Below are 19,594 nucleotides of genomic sequence, written 5' to 3'. Positions count from 1 at the left end.
CTATTTGAAATCTGCACATTAATTTTCATACATCATCATATTAAAAGTTCTGCTGATACAAACTGAATTCATTACCACTTTACTCCATACTGATTAATATTCCTTTTGCAATTTTAATACTCCAGGTTTACATATGAGCTCACTGAGTAGCAAGTTTTGTGAGTGGAAAATCATAAAAATGTTTGTATATGGTTTTCCTAATTACCTAAGCACACACACTAAATGAATGAATCTTTTTCAATCTCTAACAGAATGTGCATGAACACAAATGTTTCATAGCAGTTTAAAATTATGAGACACATAATTATACGTCTATTTACATCAATCTACTGTAGGATTATGTAATGTGTCTTAAGCTTGCTCATTAAGTTTGGAGAGCAAAAATCTCCTATACAAGAATCAACAGGAATTCTGCAACCACAGATCATATGGAAACTCAGCTTAGTCTGTTACCCATGAGATTCCAGAGAACCTTAGATACCAGCACTCAGATTGACACAGTAGTCCTCTGTTTCCACAAGACACTCAATATACAGTTCTGCTCAGTGAAAAAAATATGATGTTACAGAATATCAGAGTAGTTATGTATTCAGAATTTCCTAGCCAACAGAACTCATGTTGTATATTATCTTGTAGTCTTAAAGTTATTTAAATATGTTATATCAGTAAGATAGGCTGAGTGCATTATAGGACTGAGGACTTCTTGACAGGCAGCCTACCACTGGTGCCTCTCTGGCAAGTGAGCTGTAGGTACCTGTAACGTCCTCGCCTATGGAAAAGAGTTTGAACAGTCCATGCCAATAACAAAATCTGAATATTTAAAATTATGAAAAGGATAAAGATGACATACTGAATTACAGACAGGTACAATGAAAAGATTGTTAATGCACTAAGGTTTCGTCCAAAGCCTTCTTCAGAAAAGAAAGGAAAAAAACACATGCACTCACAGAAGAAGGCACACCTCATGCATACACAACTTCTATATCTGACCACTCTGGCTAGACTGCAATCTTGCGTTGAATGGCAGCAGCAGACAGGAGTGGGGCAGGCAGGTGTAGGGATAGCTGAGTACACCTAGGGTGGAGAGACGATCACTGTTCGGTCGAGCGTGCAGGAACTTAAGGCAGCAGGAAGAGGCTGTCACGGGCAGCGTTGGGAGGCTGATGAGAGGGGGGAGGGAGGAGGGGAGGTGGGGAGTGCAAAGGGAGCAGAGATGGGAAAAGGCTGGCGGGGGTACTGGCAGAGAGCAGTGCACAATGAAGATGAGGGGATGTGAATTGGGAGGAGGTTATAGAACAGAGGGGCCAGAAACTGTTTGGTGGAGAGTGTGGAGACAGTATGTTATCATAGGTTGAGACTGGGATAATTTCAGGAATGGAAAATGTGCTGTAAGGATAACTCCCTTCTGTGCAGTTCAGAAAAGTTGGTGTTTAAGGGAGGATCCAGATGGCCTGGGGTGTGAAGCAGCCATTAAAATGTTGAGCTGTCTGTTGTGCCACAGAGTAGTCCACTTTGCTCTGGGCCATAGTTCGGTGGTGGCAATTCATCCTGGCGGAGAGATGGTTGGAAGTCATACCTATACAAAAAGCTGTGCAATGATCGCAGCCTGGCTGGTGTATGACATAGCTGCTTTCATAGGTGGCACAGCCTCTGATGGGGTAGGGTAAGCCTGTGACAGAACAGGAACAGGAAATGATGGGTAGGTGTATTGGGCCAGGGCTTGCGCCTGGGTCTGCAACAGGGATATGATCCCTGTGGTAAGCGGCTGAGGTTGGCGTTTGGTGCGGCACTCGGTGGACTAGGATGCTGCGGAAGTTGGGTGGATGACAGAACACTATTTCATGAGGAGTGGGAAGGACCTTGCATAGAATGTCCCTCATTTCAGGCTCGAAATTGGTGGCTCCATATTGGATTTTATAATTTTTAATTGAAGCACATATTTGGTAGGTTTCATATAATAACTTATGTCCTACGAATAAACGCCATTTCAAAACACCAAAACAGTGAAGATCTCTCAAAACCACATTGATATTGGTACAATTTGTTGTAATAAGATGATGAAAAATGTTATGTGGGTGATTAAAGAATTCTTGTATTCGACTGTTTTCATATTATAACTTGACTATTCTGAAAGTACTATGCTCCAAGGAACAATGCATTGAAGACATATCAAAACCACCATTCTTGATCTGATTTGTTGTAATTTAATGTTACATAATGACATACTGGCAATTAAAGTTTTCATAAGATCTAAAGTATAGGATACAGTAAAAAGTTTCACAAGTTTGCTATGGTGTAGGAGTTACAAGCAGGTAGTTACAAAGAGCAAAGTAACTGGTTTGCATCCTGGACACACAAACAAACACAAACACACACACAAAATTCAAGCTTTAGCAAGCCCATGGTTGCTTCATCAGGAAAGAGGGAAGGAGAGGGAAAGATGAAAGAATGTAGATTTTAAGGGAGAGGGTAAGGAGTCATTCCAATCCCGGGAGCGGAAAGGCTTACCTTAGGGGGAAAAAAGGACAGGTATACACACGCACACACACACACATATCCATCTGCACATATACAGACACAAGCAGACATATGTAAAGGCAAAGAGTTTGGGCAGAGATGTCAGTCGAGGCGGAAGTACAGAGACAAAGATGTTGAATGACAGGTGAGGTATGAGCGGCGGCAACTTGAAATTAGCGGAGGTTGAGGCCTGGTGGGTAATGGGAAGAGAGGATATATTTAGGGCAAGTTCCCTTCTCCAGAGTTCTGATAGGTTGGTGTTAGTGGGAAGTATCCAGATAACCCGGATGGTGTAACACTGTGCTAAGATGTGCTGGCCGTGCACCAAGGCATGTTTAGCCACAGGGTGATCCTCATTACCAACAAACACTGTCTGCCTGTGTCCATTCATGCGAATGGACATTTTGTTGCTGGTCATTCCCACTTAGAAAGCTTCACAGTGTAGGCAGGTCAGTTGGTAAATCACGTGGGTGCTTTCACACGTGGCTCTGCCTTTGATCGTGTACACCTTCCGGGTTACAGGACTGGAGTAGGTGGTGGTGGTGGTGGTGGTTGGAGGGTGCATGGGACAGGTTTTACACCGGGGGCAGTTGCAAGGGTAGGAGCCAGAGGGTAGGGAAGATGGTTTGGGGATTTCATAGGGATGAACCAAGAAGTTACAAAGGTTAGGTGGACTGCGGAAAGACACTCTTGGTGGAGTGGGGAGGATTTAATGAAGGATGGTTCTCATTTCAGGGCAGGATTTGAGGAAGTCGCATCCCTGCTGGAGAGCCACATTCAGAGTCTGATCCAGTCCCGGAAAGTATCCTGTCACAAGTGGGATGCTTTTGGGGTTCTTCTGTGCGAGGTTCTGGGTTTGAGGGGATGAGGAAGTGGCTCTGGTTATTTGCTTCTATACCAGGTCGGGAGGGTAGTTGCGGGAAGCGAAAGCTGTTTTCAGGTTGTTGGTGTAATGATTCAGGGATTCAGGACTGGAGCAGATTCGTTTGCCACAAAGACCTAGGCTGTAGGGAAGGGACCGTTTGATATGGAATGGGTGGCAGCTGTCATAATGGACGTACTGTTGCGTGTTGGTGGGTTTGATGTGGACAGATGTGTGAAGCTGGCCATTGGACAGATGGAGGTCAACGTCAAGGAAAGTGGCATGGGATTTGGAGTTGGACCAGGTGAATCTGATGGAACCAAAGGAGTTGAGGTTTTGTCCGCTCCCGGGATTGGAATGACTCCTTACCCTCTCCCTTAAAACCCACATCCTTTCGTCTTTCCCTCTTCTTCCCTCTTTCCTGATGAAGCAACCGTGGGTTGCGAAAGCTTGAATTTTGTGTGTGTGTTTGTGTGTCTATCGACATACCAACGCTTTCGTTTGGTAAGTTACATCATCTTTGTTTTTAGATATATTTTTCCCACGTGGAATGTTTCCCTCTATTATATACATATCATTAATTTGAACCTAACAATTACGTTTGTTATTGTCACTGTTGCATTTCGAAATCTTTTCTGTCATCTTACTTTCTCTTTCTGTTTGTGCAAGTAGTTTCACTTTGTATTCACCTTCTCTTTTTTACTGTAATCTACCATACAATTTTATCCTGCCTATATATACTCAATAATACGTAACCCACTTCCAAATCATTACCAAAAAATTTTTTTCCGCTTTCAACACTACCGCTGCTATAAAATCCACCGTTCCCAGTTCACAAACAGTTCCTTTCACCTATTAAACAACCATTTCAGCTAGTTATAACAACTTTCGCTTTATTTCTATTTCTGTTTTTCCCAAATCACTGATCATTTTTAGCCACTTCCCACAGGTTTTAACATCATTATTTCTTCGTCAGACAATTTTTAGTCTCATTTTCATAATCTGCCACCACAAAACCACTCCTTTTAATACATTTACACGCAGTTTTTTCGAAATTTTCCCAAATTTCTCCACCCTTTAACATGTTTTGGCGGCAACACAACCACCTAACCTTTGTGCACATTGCTGTTTACCAACCCAAGTTCACCACAGGATCAACATTGCTCAGTTTTAACCAACACTTTTTTGACTTTTTTCACACCAGATCTCCAGTTGCTTTCTAGTTCACCTTTATCTCTCCCCATATATTTTTATTTTCATTTTCATTTCAGCCTCATGTTACACTTTCCACCTTCTAATACCACGTCACCCTCACAACATCCCCACAACGACGCCATTAAGTTTTATTTACATTCCCTCCGCAAACATGTGTTCGCCCTAGCCAGATTACACTCCCATATTTTATTTACTCAGGCTTGTCTGACATTTGGCATTACCCCAAAGGCCTCACACTTAAAGTTCCCATCTCTGGCTGTAACCCTTCTTTCCATCAGTCCCTATACCAGTTACAAACTGAACAATCCATAGCCCTCACCCACCTAATTCTTCACCTACACATCAACTCAGCCAATGAACACACCCGTCAACTACTATCATCTCCCACATCCACACTGGCTGTTCAGAGCATCCTCCTACAGGCCAACTGCAAATTAGAACAGCATCCCACCCTCCACCTCAAAAAACTATCCAATCTCCTGGTTTCCCACCTCCGGAAAGGCAACTCACTCACCCTCCACAACCTTTCCAGCAAACCTCAACCTCCTCTCACTGCACACAGACCCAGTCTCTCCCATCTACTCAGTCTCCCACTTCCAGCTCCACTCCCCCCAAAACCTCAAAATTCTAATCAACACAATCTGGAACCACAACACCTTAATTCAGTAGATAACCTTTCCTCCAAACCTCTCTCCCAATCCGAAACCTCTGTCCTATCCAAAGGCCTCACCCTCAGCCCCATTCCCAGATTCAACCAAACAGCCCTTGTCAAAGATTTACTGTCCTACACTCGTACTCTCTGCTGGAAATATCACTTTGCCACGAAGAAAAATAACCCTAATCCTACTCCTAATGATCCAACTCCCCAAGACACTATCCAAATTGAACCCTGCCTGGAACAGTTCCATCCTCCATCACAGTGGGACCCAACCTCCTTTTCCTCGAAATCACCCTCTCCAAACCTTCCAGGAATTTCTCACTTCCAGCCTTGCCTCTCAATCCTTCCTTAAAAACCTTAATCCTACTCCCAACATCACCACTGCTGAAGCCCAGGCTATCCGTGATCTGAAGGCTGACCGATCCATCGTCATTCTTCTGGCAGACAAGGGTTCCACGACCGTAGTACTTGATCGTTGGGAGTATGTGGCTGAGGGACTGCGTCAGCTTTCAGACAACACTACATACAAAGTTTGCCAAGGTAATCTCATTCCTGATGTCCAGGCAAGGCTTCAAGGAATCCTCAGAACCTTCGGCCCCCTACAAAACCTTTCACCCAACTCCATCAACCTCCTGACCCCACCGACAAAAAAATGGTTCAAATGGCTCTGAGCACTATAAATGGCTCTGAGCACTATGGGACTCAACATCTTAGGTCATAAGTCCCCTAGAACTTAGAACTACTTAAACCTAACTAACCTAAGGACATCACACACACCCATGCCCGAGGCAGGATTCGAACCTGCGACCGTAGCAGTCCCGCGGTTCCGGACTGCAGCGCCAGAACCGCTAGACCACCGCGGCCGGCCCCCCACCGACACCCTGCACACCTACCTACTACCTACTTCCTAAAATTCACAAACCCAATCATCTCAGCCATCCCATTGTAGCTGGTTACCAAGCCCTACGTAGATCAACACCTTCAACCCATTACATGCAGTCTCCCATCCTTCATCAAAGACACCAACCACTTTCTCGAACGCCTGGAATCCTTACCCAATCTGTTAACCCCGGAAACCATCCTTGTAACCATTGATGCCACTTCCTTATACACAAATATTCTGCACGTCGCTACAATGGAGCACTTCCTTTCACACCGATCACCTGCCACCCTACCTAAAACCTCTTTCCTCATTACCTTAGCCAGCTTCATCCTGACTCACAACTTCTTCACTTTTGAAGGCCAGACATACCAAAAATTAAAGGGAACAGCCATGGGTACCAGGATGGCCCCCTCGTATGCCAACCTATTTATGGGTCGCTTAAAGGAAGCCTTCTTGGTTACCCAGGCCTGCCAAGCCAAAGTTTGGTACAGATTTATTGATGACATCTTCATGATCTGGACTCACAGTGAAGAAGAACTTCAGAATTTCCTCTCCAACCTCAACTCCTTTGGTTCCATCAGATTCACCTGGTCCTACTCCAAATCTCATGCCACTTTCCTTTACACTGACCCCCATCTGTCCAATGGCCAGCTTCACACATCCGTCCACATCAAACCCACCAACAAGCAACAGTACCTCCATTATGACAGCTGCCACCCATTCCATATCAAATGGTCCCTTCCCTACAGCCTAGGTCTTTGTGGCAAACGAATCTACTCCAGTCCTGCCCTGAAATGATATCCATCCTTCATTAAATCCTCCCCATCCCACCAAGAGTGTCTTTCCGCCGTCCACGTAACCTTCGTAACCTCTTGGTTCATCCCTATGAAATCCCCAAACCCCTTCCCTACACTCTGGCTCCTACCCTTGCAACTGCCCTCGGTATAAAACCTGTCCCATGCACCCCATAACCCGGAAGGTGTACACGATCAAAGGCAGAGCCACGTATGAAAGCACCCACGTGATTTACCAACTGACCTGCCTACGCTGTGAAGCTTTCTATGTGGGAATGACCATCAACAAACTGTCCATTCGCATGAATGGACACAGGCAGACAGTGTTTGTTGGTAATGAGGATCACCCTGTGGCTAAACATGCCTTGGTGCACAGCCAGCACATCTGGCACAGTGTTACACCGAGTTATCTGGATACTTCCCACTAACACCAACCTATCAGAACTCCGGAGATGGGAACTTGCCCTTCAATATATCCTCTCTTCCCGTTACCCACCAGGCCTCAACCTCCGCTAATTTCAAGTTGCCACCGCTCATACCTCACCTGTCATTCAACAACATCTTTGCCTCTGTACTTCCGCCTCGACTGACATCTCTGCCCAAACTCTTTGCATCTCTGCCCAAACTCTTTGCCTTTACATATGTCTGCTTGTGTCTGTATATGTGCGGATGGATATGTGTGTGTGCGCGCGCGCGCGAGTGTATACTCGTCCTTTTTTCCCCCTAAGGTAAGCCTTTCCGCTCCCGGGATTGGAATGACTCCTTACCCTCTCCCTTATAACCCACATCCTTTTGTCTTTCCCTCTCCTTCCCTCTTTCCTGATGAAGCAACCGTGGGTTGCGAAAGCTTGAAATTTGTGTGTGTGTTTGTGTTTGTTATTGTTTCTATCTACGAACGCTTTCATTTGGTAAGTTACAGAATCTTTGTTTTTAGATATATTTTTCCCACGTGGAATGTTTCCCTCTGTTATATATATCCTCTCAGGAGCGAGTTGTCATTGCATTGTCATTAACTTACAAATTAAGCATGAAACACATAAATGCAAGTAAAACACGTTATTCACCCAGTAAAACAAACAACCACTCCGTTAAGTCCTTTCACATAAATTTGTATGTCACAGTGTCACCGGTAGCTTAACAATTACGTACAGTTTTTTGGCAAAGTTGACAGTGATGGTGGACTCAAGAAGGCACTACAGCTGACAGATATACACTGCCACATCATCCATCAAGTGACATCACATTACATGAAGACCCAATGATCAAGTAGCCTCTCATCTCAGCTGGCAGCAGTGAATTACACAGACTGTGTGTGTCCTTTTGTTTTATATGGTCACTCCACTTAAGGTCACTCTGGATAGATACGGCTACATATTTTACAGCACACTCTGTCTCCAGCTGTTTTTCATCAATAGTGTAGCTATACAGTAGTGGATTTCTTTCCCTATGTATGCACAATATCTTACATTTATTTACATTCAGGGTCAATTGCCAGAGCCTGCACCATTCATCAATTCCCTGCAGGTCATTCTGCAAATTCTTACCATCTTCTGGCATTGCTACTTTGGTACAGACAACTGCATCATCTGCATCTACAGCGAGTGCACAGTGAGTTCACAGTACGACCAGTCCACGGTTGGAGTCCACTCAAAGAAGCCAGAGAGCTAACATCGAAAACAGTCATCAGACAGCGGTACCACTGCCAGTGCAATGGACCTCACAAGTGAACCTCCAGGAAGTTATCTTGGTATATAACTTGGCAGATACAGACTTGCAAGAAGAACTATCAGATTTCTACTTCATCAAGTTGCAGGCTTAGTTATTGGTAATTAGCTGTTCCAGGAGGTGTAATCAGTCTTCAGTTGGATCACTGTCCTGTACTTTGTTTGAGTATTCTAATAAACCTGTTTACTGTACTTATCTGTGCAGTTGTCTCAGACACTATACTAGTTCAGTTGTATTGTGGTGATGTGCCACTTCACAACACAGAACAAAATGCATAGAAATACTGGTACATTAGCAAAACAATTAAAAGATAACTTAATCTCACTTGTCTACAAATCATAAAAGAAAATGTACAAACTACTTATTATACTACACTTCTTTTTCAAACAAGATGTCTGTGATTAATGTACATCTTTAAGCACCAATATGCCATTTTCATCATTTTATTATGACAAATTTTACCAATAATGATGCATTTTTGAGAGATTCTTGATGTGCTTGTGTTCTGAAACAGCATTTGTTCATAGGACATAAGATAAATGTGCTGCTGCTTAAATTGTCTGCTAGTAAGGTTTTGTTAGTCCCATCAATTTGTGAATATGGCTACCTGCTGTGTGCATTTCTATACATATTTAATCATACTGATGAGTGTTGGTAATTCCTACCTACAACATTTTACTCATTAAAATAATAAAAATTCTTCTATGGAATATCAGGAGTTGTCAAGATGAAACTTTTTCAATTTGTTTTCAAATTTTGCTTTACTGTCTGTCAGACATTTTATATTACTGGATGTGTGAACAAAAATTTTTATTGCAGCATTATGCACCCCTTTTTTGTGCTAAAAACAACATTAATGTGGAGTAATAATTGTCATTTTTCCTTCTGGTATTGTAATTATGTACATCATTGATCCTTTCGAACTGTAGTGAACTATTTTCAACAGAGTTCAAGAGGGAATAAATATACCATGCAGCAGCAGTCAGAATACCTACATGTCTACAAGATTACCATGGGTGAGCACCATATATTATGTTTACAGAACATCTTTCTTAAAGATGAGTTACCCAGAACATTATTAAATGCGACATATGACAACTTATTGATTTGTCTCTCCCCAAGATTTGCAATAATTCGAAGTGCAAAAATGTGGCTGAACTACATTATTTTAGAAGTTCCAGTTTAAATTTTCTCACAATTTATTTTTTCCTCCTCACCATATGTTACACTTATCATTAGTGTATTATCTAGATGTACAGAACTGAATATGTTGTGTCGTTTTGTAATTAAGAGTGAGACCATTCGCAGAAAACCAGTCAGTGACACTTAGGGGTACTAGTTTCCATTTCTTCTGTTGCTGTACATATGCTAGGATTGATTACAGAGCAAGCATCACCCACAAAAAGAACTAACTCTGCTTGCTACACACACACACACACACACACACAAAACCACAGTCCCTGGCAGCTGGAGCCAGACTGCGAGCAGCAGTGCATTATGGGAAGCAACTGGGTGGGGGTAAGAAGTAGGCTGGGGCGAGCAGGGGGAGCGATAGCAGGGTGGGGTTGGGGAACAGTAAAGTGCTGTTGGGAGCATGAGGGGATGAGGTGGAAAGTAGGGCAACTATATGCAGTTGGGAGATTACAGGGAGGGCAGGGGAGAGGAGGGGGTAGCAGAAAATGAGAGAAGTAAAAAGACTGGTTGCGTTGGTTGAATAGAGGGCTGTGTAGTGCTGAAGCAGGAACAGGGAAAGAGCTAGATGGGTAAGGACAATGACTAACAAAGGCTGAGGCCAGGAGGGTTATGAGAATGTAGGATACACTGCAGGGAGAGTTTCCACCTGCACAATTAAAAAAAGCTGGTGTTAGTGAGAAGGATCCAGATGGCACGCTCTCAGCAGTACTTTACTGTCTCCCACCCCTACTCTGCTATCCCTCCCCCTCCCCATGCCAGCCTCCTCCTTATTCCCACCCAGTTGCCTTTCCCATAATGCACTGCTGCCCATAGCCTAGCTCCAGCTGCCAGAGACTGTGATTGTGTGTGTGTGTGTGTGTGTGTGTGTGTGTGTGTGTGTGTGTGTGTGTGTGTGTTTTTGAGAAAGGCCTTGTTGGCCAAAAGCTAACTTAACGACAGTCTTTTCGTTGTGCCTTTCTGTGACTCATTATCTCCGCTATACAGTGAGTAGCAATTATCCTTTTCATAGTAATTTTTGGAGGTTTTAAATATGAACATATGTTGTTTAAATACATTAATAAACCCTGTTGAATACAAACATTATCAGATTCAATGTTGGCTGTCTTCAACTTATTTTCTGCATATAAATCAACAAGACATCGCACTTTCAAGGTTGATGAAAGCATATTAGGAAAAACTGTTAGGTCAACATTTTCATTAAGTTTTGGAATTTATTCTCACAAACACTTTAATTGCTCCCTTATCCACTGCCCAGGCCACATGAATGCAGAACTTTACACATTTATGAACAACATAACTTCGAATTATGTACCTTGCTGTAAAGAAAACATGTAACTTCCAGTTCTCTCTAATTGAGGCGAATGTCACTGTCATGAATGTCCAACCTCCTGATCATGAAAGCTGATATACAGCTCTTGCTATCTTCGAAACGGCATGCAACATCAAAATCACATAACGTTTGCCTCAGGTGGTGTGAATTTAGTGTGACATCCAAATCACCTCTATCCAATATGGCAGCCATAAAATCACAGATCCAATACAATTAATGAAATGACAACATATCAAAAATTTAATTATAATAACTACAAGAACATCACGCGAACAGGATGCCTGCAGGAAAGAGAAGGTTCTGAGCAGGGAGAAGCAAAATGAAAGATATTCCTAACCTAAAATAGGCATTCAAATAAAAATATACACAAAAATCAACAACGCCAATATTACATAAAGGTCATGAAAAAACCACACAATTTGGTATTGTCACCTTCAATAAACCTATTTTGGTAAACTGAAGCTATACGATACCAATGAACGAGTAAATCTGTAAAAAACAGTGCTGAAAAATCCACTAACCAAACCTTGCTGCAAATTCTGGTATCTGAAACTTCAACTATCCTACTTAGCAAGAAGGTAGTTCTTGAGACCAAAAGACCAAAACTCACTGCACAAATTGGTACTGAAAACACCACCTGACGTACATAGCTAGAGGAAATTTCGAGACAGCCACCAAATATAAGTAAACATTGTTATCTACCAACTAAAGAAAACAACCCACAAAGTCCTACATAGTTTCATTAACATTCATTTTCACATACAAGTAAATAACAAGCCACTACACCAAAAAAGATATATGACTTACTTCTCAAAACAAACAAAAAATTATAAATTTGGTTACCAAACAAAACCCGCAGTCACACAAAAAAATCTGCACTAGAAAAAGATACAAATCCAGATGAAACTTGAGAATACAACTACAACCAATGACATATGAAGGTTACTAAAATGTATGTAAGAAGTAATTCAACTAAAATAAATTATAAATATTGCCATATAGTGAGACAAAAATTATATATTATGAGAAACACATGAAATGTGGGGTAGTAGTTGGCGACAGGAGATGTTGACTGATTACACAATATGCCAGAACCATTGTGTAATCAATCAGAAAATGTGTTTGATAAATGTCATCATGATGAGTGAATGAAAATATGCAGCAGAATAACAAAATACTGTTGTGCAGAATACTGTAATATAAAGTTAAAATTTAAGCTGTATTCTTAAATTTCTGCCTAACCACCAACTAGAAAATCTGAACATTCTGAATATATCACACCAAGTTTCAGAGATATTCATTTTAAAAGTGATGGCAGTGAGTGAACAACCAAATGGTCTCATCCTAACCTAAATTAGATGCTCAGCTACGCTACAGATCAGTCCAGCATGAGAGCCAGATTTCTTCCATTCACATTCACAACCCAGTTAACATTCCAATCTAAAGCAGACCTTTGACTACACTACAGATGAGCCAGTCACCACTCTTTTCTTTCATTCTAGTTTACACTTTTACCAAAAGAGGTGCTACTTCCATCGGTCTATGCCACTAGTTCATATATAATCTGCAAGATGTGTCACTACAGCACTGTCAACTTTCCTTCAGACCAAGCCAATACTTAAGTTTAGACAAAAAGTCACTATTCCTCAACTAAAAAATAGAACATCTATCCCTAAAGCACAACAGTCCCACCACAACCCACTCACTCACCAACTAATGCCTGTCATCAACGCAAAATAAAAATAAATTAAACACAAATTAAATCACACACTCCTTCAAAATAAACAAGAATAAAACAAAACAAACAGCAACTTCAGTCAACTTCATGTACTTGGCACGTAAGTGGCACTATACAAATTAAGCCAGCAAGCCATAAAGTTGCAAAAACTTAATGTGCTGGACTTACTATTGCCCTTAGTGACATTCAACGAGCAGTTGTTGAATTCCTTTGTAATATTCATGACAACTACTAACAATTCCAAGACGCAAAACAAACCACTTATCATTATCTATCTTCAACTGCAACCACTCGTTCTTGACAACACAACAAGGAAGTTTTGAAATTCAGACTAAAGAGCACCACTGCACACTTTCAATCACTCTCCTCAAACATGCTGCCCAGCCACGTCCTCACAACATTTATTAATTTAAATTTGTTAAAGTTAATTTAATGTTTTGTACCACTTGTATCCCAGTTTATCAAAATTTAACATTCTTATGTTAAAGCTGAGGCCTGGTACTGTACAGTCTAGTTAGCTTCATGTGTCTTTTACTATGAATGGTACAATATTCAGAATGTCAGAAGATATATGATGAAGAAACCAGTGCAGAATAATGTAAGTGAACAGCATATTAGTGTTGGTACTGTCCACAGCACAGCACAACACAACACAATACAACAAATACAAGGGAGTCAGATGACCTGTAGTTTACAGAAATATGTCATTAAAGGTTACCATTGTGATACCACAAAGGAAAATGATGAATGAAGTTCATGTTTACACGACTATTCACTGCTAAATGTGTCTACAATATGGCCATTGGTTGTCTAGACTAATCCTCTGGTATCCAGCTCTGCAGAAGTTGAATGCCCGCTGTAGGTAATGGACCTAGATGGCCATTAGAGGGCACAGTCTCTCTGCAGTGCTGTGCTCAATTCATGAGCCTGCCACTTGTCTCGCCACGTGAATACACCAGACAATAATGTTCCTCAGGGCCAATATAAATAAGGCCATCGGTTTTGTATTTGTTTTAGATAAAAAAAACTCACTTAGCAATTGATCTTTCTCTCTCATTGTGATTTGGATTGCATCTCTCTTTGCTCTGTCTGTTGACATTGTTGTGGTAAACGTTTCTGCTTTGCACTTCATAGTTTATGTAGGTAGCTTTAGTCTTGTCCTTGTCTGTCTCCTGTCCACTGTGTTTAGCTCGGTTACTGCTTGGTCTCATGTTCTCTTCCGCAGGTGGCTACAGGTGCTTCTCTCCTAGGTTCTGACATGTGCGCTGATATCTCGCTACTCGCAGGTATAATAAGTTCTATTGTTGTAATGCAATATTTCAATTGTTCACATTAAGAAACTTCTCTCTCTTTGACCAAAATCAAAGTCATTCTTGAAATATGTTCCTTTCAATATACACAACTTCGCTTGTGAACATGTAGGCAGTGGATAGCACTGCAAATGACATTTGTCTTCAATGGGTCAAACAGTTTGTCATTAACATTTCCCCTCATTTTTGGGACAAAATAAATTAGTATTTTGAGGTTCTTTGAGCCTAACAGCTGTTGTCTGGATGGCTTCTAATCTGTTATTACTTAGTAAGTATGATATTCTTTAGTTGAGTAAGAGTAAATACAATAAATGAAAAATTATGATGGTTACCTAACGTTGCCAGCTGTATTGCAGGTGATCTCAGAATCTAAACACAATTGTTGTTCTTATTACAGAAGTTTATTCACCCAGATCACACAAAAATACACTATGATTACTAGTTTCAGCACACTTAAATTGCCACCTTGAGATCACTGGTATAGAATAAAAATTTACATGGCCAATCCATTGTGTCGACTGTTCACATTATTTGGATACAACAGAAATGTACGAGGGTTATTCCAAAAGTAAGGTCCGATCGGTCGCGAAATGGAAACGACTATGAAAATCCGATAAAGCTTTGCACAGATGTGTTGGGTAGTGTCTCTAGTATAACCCCAGTTAGCATCACGTTGCTCTTCTCATTTCTGAGCTCGCAGTGAGTGCGTAAAGATGTCTAGAAAATAGTGTCTGCCGCCAAGTACGAGGGCCTGGTGAGAAATTTCGCCTGAAGCTATGCAGCCAACATTACATAACTGTCGTGCTGTTTCGTCTTCACGACAATTCTCAGCCGCATTCTGCAGGGGCAATGAAGATGCTCCTGCATCGTTTTCAAATGGAAATGTTAGATTACCCACAATACAGTCCGCAATTGTCTCCCCCTGAGTTTCATCTCTGGTCACATGAACCGCTGTCTTTGAAGACAACATTTTGACACAGACAACGAGGTGTAGGCCAGCGTGGAGAATTGACGGAAAGCACTGGCGGCTGCCTTCTATGATGAGGCTATTGAAAAGTTGGTACAACGCTATGACAAAAGTCTAAGTCAGAACGGCGACTACGTAGAGAAGTAGCTGAAAGGTGTAGCTAATTGTTACAAGTAAAACATTTCTGATGTTCACTGTGGTTTCAATTTGGCAATCAATCGGACCTTACTTTTGGAATAACCCTCGTATATAAAGGTACAATTATGGAAAATTCTAACATCAAGCTAACATGAAATGCATACAAATTTACAGTAAACATAACTTATAGAGGTGACGTTCCATAGTACTGCCTCTCATCGTACAGTAAGAGAACAGCTGTGCAAACAGTGCACAATATTTACTAATAAAATACATGATATGTGTATAAAATGTTTTCATGTTGTGACCTTGTTGACATCTGACAGGAAACAGTTATGAGGCAATCAACAGAATAAATCATGTTTTGAGGTCACACACACACACACACACACACACACACACACACACACAAGGTAGGTCCCAGAAGTTACCGGCCTGACTACATTTTTAAAGTTGTAAAAATAAAACAATGATGTTAGGAGATCTGTCTTCAGTGTGGAGAAGAGATAGTAGTCATTTGGGGGCTAGATCTGCACTAGAGGGTGGTTAGTCAATCTCCTGGAAGCCACATTCTTTTACTGCAGCCTTCATAACTGCCACCGTGTGCACTGGTGCATTGTTGTGGATGGACACCATCTGACAACCTTCCTCACCTCTTTAGTTTGATGGAGTCGCGTAATTTGTGCATAAGTGAAGCATAGTTTCATGCGTTCACATTGGCATTCCTTCCTTTGAAATCAAATTAGAGAATTTCTCTGGAATCCCAGAAAATTGTAACCGTGATGTCTGTTGACTGAATGACCTTCATCTTTCACGGTGGAGCTTTACCTGGTTTATGCCATTGAAGAGATTCTCATTTGGACAGATGATCATTGTAGAACCACAGTAACAACGGATTGCAGTACTTTTCTGGTTGCCACGGCACAGCTCCAAAAAACTTGGTGCAACAAGTCACATGCTGCTCGTTCTGTACTGCAGAGAGAAGTCTGGGCACCCATCTTGCACTGACCTTTTTCATGTGTAAATGATCATGCATGATCCGGAAAATGATTGTTTTAGATAACACTAACCTTGCTGCAATTTCGTTGAATTTCAACTGCCTGTCATTCAGCACTTCACGTCCAATAATAGTGACGGTTTCTTCAGCCGCCACCTCAACAGGTCAATCAACACGTGGATCATCATCAGAAATGCTCTCTCTGCTTAGACAAAACTGTTTAGACCATTCTTTCACTGTGGAGTGTGAAGGGGAAGCAAAACCACAAACACCATCCAAACAGAATTTGATTTCAGCTGGTGCAAGCCCTTCTCTTGTCAGGAACTTTACTGCTGCACAATACTTGATTTTATCCATTGTAGCACCACAGCAAGCAATATCTTACTGAAACAAGTGTCATCATCTGACTGAGGCCAGTAGCAGGCTGCCAGTTCATGTGTACGCCCAGAAACTTGTGGAACCTACTTCATATAATACAATTTTTGTAATACTTTTTTTTATGTATATGTTTGGAAAACCAGGTATATAATAGTTTTATATATAACATACATGTCAAAAAAATTTTTAAATAATATTACTGTGGCTTATATCAGTGTAATGGTCATTATTACCAGATACATAAAGTGGGAAACTATTAACATTACAATAATAAAAAATAAAACACAGCCGCTGTGTATGTGCAGTTGGATATGGGTGTGTGCGCGAGTGTATACCTGTCCTTTTTTCCCCCTAAGGTAAGTCTTTCCGCTCCCGGGATTGGAATAACTCCTTACCCTCTCCCTTAAAACCCACATCCTTTCGTCTTTCCCTCTCCTTCCCTCTTTCCTGATGAAACAACCGTTGGTTGCGAAAGCTTGAATTTTGTGTGTACGTTTGTGTTTGTTTGTGTGTCTATTGACCTGCCAGTGCTTTTGTTTGGTAAGTCACATCATCTTTGTTTTTATATATATATATATATGGTGATTTAATTTCCCTGAAACTAGTAAATATTGTGTATTTTGTGTGATCTGGTCAAATAATCTTCTGCACTAAGAATAACAACCATATTTAAATAAAAAACTAAGTCCCCAGAAACTATAACAGGCATGCTGCAAAAGCGAATAAATAGTTTACATCTCCAGCCTACTAATACTTGTTGTGTATTACGTACAAAGATTTTAGAGCCTGACATTATCAAAATATTACTCAAGGAAAGAAATCTTAAAAGCCATTAAAGAGGCAACTGAAACATTATCTATTCCCCAACTAGTTTCAATCTACTGGTGGCTGCTGCATAGGCCTACATACAAGTAACTTATGTAGTTACAGAGTGGTATACAATAATCAAACAAGGCTCAGTCATGTGATTACATCATTCTAAAACATGTTAATTTTGTTTGCATATGATACAAACACTGCAACAAATAGCAAGTCAAGTACAGATTTCGAAATGGCTGCTAATCAATTTTTCATTACCGAGCGAGGTGGCGCAGTGGTTAGCACACTGGACTCGCATTCGGGAGGACGATGGTTCAATCCCGTCTCCGGCCATCCTGATTTAGGTTTTCCGTGATTTCCCTAAATCGCTTCAGGCAAATGCCGGGATGGTTCCATTGAAAGGGCACGGCCGATTTCCTTCCCCATCCTTCCCTCGTCCGAGCTTGCGCTCCGTCTCTAATGACCTCGTTGTCGACGGGACGTTAAACACTAATCTCCTCCTCCTCCTCAAATTTTCATTGATATTAATAAATGGTTTAAAGCTAATTCAATGGCATTAAACTCTGAAAAGACCCACTATATGCAGTTCACAACCTGTAAAATATTTCCTTCCAGCATGTGTATAACATATGAAGACACGCAGATCGAAAAAGTTGACATGTTAAATTTCTGAGGTTACAATTCCATAATAAATTCAATTGGGAAGGGCATACCATACAACTGCTGAAGCGCTTAAACAAGTCTGTATTTGCAATGCTAATGACGTCAGATGTAGGAGACAAAAATATTTAAAAAACTTGCATACTTTGCTTACTTTCATTCTACTATGTCATATGGGATCATACTATGGAGTAACTCATCAAACTAAGCAAAAGTTTTTAGAGTGCAAAAGCATATAATAAGACTCATTTGTGTGTAAATTCAAAAACATCATGTAGAAACCTGTTCAAGGAATTGGCTCTTTTTCAGGATAAATTTCAGTCATCAGTTGTAAATAAATTTAATTATCTTTACCGGGAGGGGGGTCAATGGAAGCGTCCGATTCCACCCGTAAGGCATGGAATTTTTGAGTAGGTTGATGTTGTGCTGTTGTATTTAATCGTGCTTTCTGGTAGTGGACGTGGATATTCTGAGATGTTGTGCTGTTGTATCTGATCGTGCCCTCTGGTAGTGGACGAGGATATTCTGAGTTTAAAGTGCGGTACTGGGTCTCATTTGAGTTTTGGTTGTCATCGTGCTAACTTGGTTTCAAGTTTTGGTAGTTGGTGTGGTAACATTGGTTATGGAAGTGTTTTCAGTGAGTTATTGAGGTTTTTTTTTTTGCAGTTTTGTTAGGTTTGATTAGTTTGGTGTTTGTTGTGTAGCAAAAAGTCTATTTTTCTATTTTTTAAAAATTGTTTTCTTGTTAGGTATGGCTATGACAGTGAAGTTCATGAGTGTATCATTACATTCAGAGATGAGTGATGATAAGGCATCCGATATACAATTTCTGGAGATGTGCCATCTTATTGCCGAGTATGTTAGGTGTCATGTTTGTGGCAACAACATGGACATGTATATGTAGCATTGCTGGCATGTGTGAATATATGTGTGTGTGTGTGTGTGTGTGTGTGTGTGTGTGTGTGTGTGTGTGTGTGCGTGTGCGCGCGTGTGTGTGTGTGTGTGGGGTGGACAACTTATGTGGTTTTGCCACAGGTTTTTGTTGGTAAGTAACTTTTGTTTTAGTTTTATTCTATGGTAATTGTAATGTTTCATTTGTTGTATGTTTATGGTAGGTCACTTGTGTTTTAATTGATGTAGTGGACGTGGGGTCTTTGGTTTTTGAGTTGTTGGGATTTTCATGGTATTTGGGTTTTTCAGTTGTTGGGGATTTGGTTCCACTTTCCGGAGTTGAAGGTGCTGGTTTTTTGGTACTGATAGCTGCGGCAGAGCTATATAGCTCAAAGGAAATGTCTGCTTCCTGTGGTTTTGTTGGTGTAGCAGAATGCTGTAATTTAATTTCTTTGTTTATATTATTTTTTTGGGATGGTGTGGTGTTTTTTTATTGTTGTCTATTTAGCTTGTCCCCG

The 19,594-nt window shown here is 41.0% G+C and overlaps 1 protein-coding gene across 6 annotated transcripts in view; it reads right to left on the bottom strand.

The window, feature by feature from the left end:
• The window catches only part of LOC126477766 (pantothenate kinase 3), a 166,714-nt gene that overhangs the window by 32,761 nt on the left and 114,359 nt on the right, over window positions 1-19,594 (bottom strand). The gene's annotated exons all lie outside the window — the stretch shown is intronic.

This window comes from Schistocerca serialis, chromosome 1, assembly GCF_023864345.2.
Source record: "Schistocerca serialis cubense isolate TAMUIC-IGC-003099 chromosome 1, iqSchSeri2.2, whole genome shotgun sequence".
NCBI lineage: Eukaryota > Metazoa > Arthropoda > Insecta > Orthoptera > Acrididae > Schistocerca > Schistocerca serialis.
Note: the sequence above shows the minus strand (reverse complement) of the source record. Positions and strands in the feature narration are given on the sequence as shown.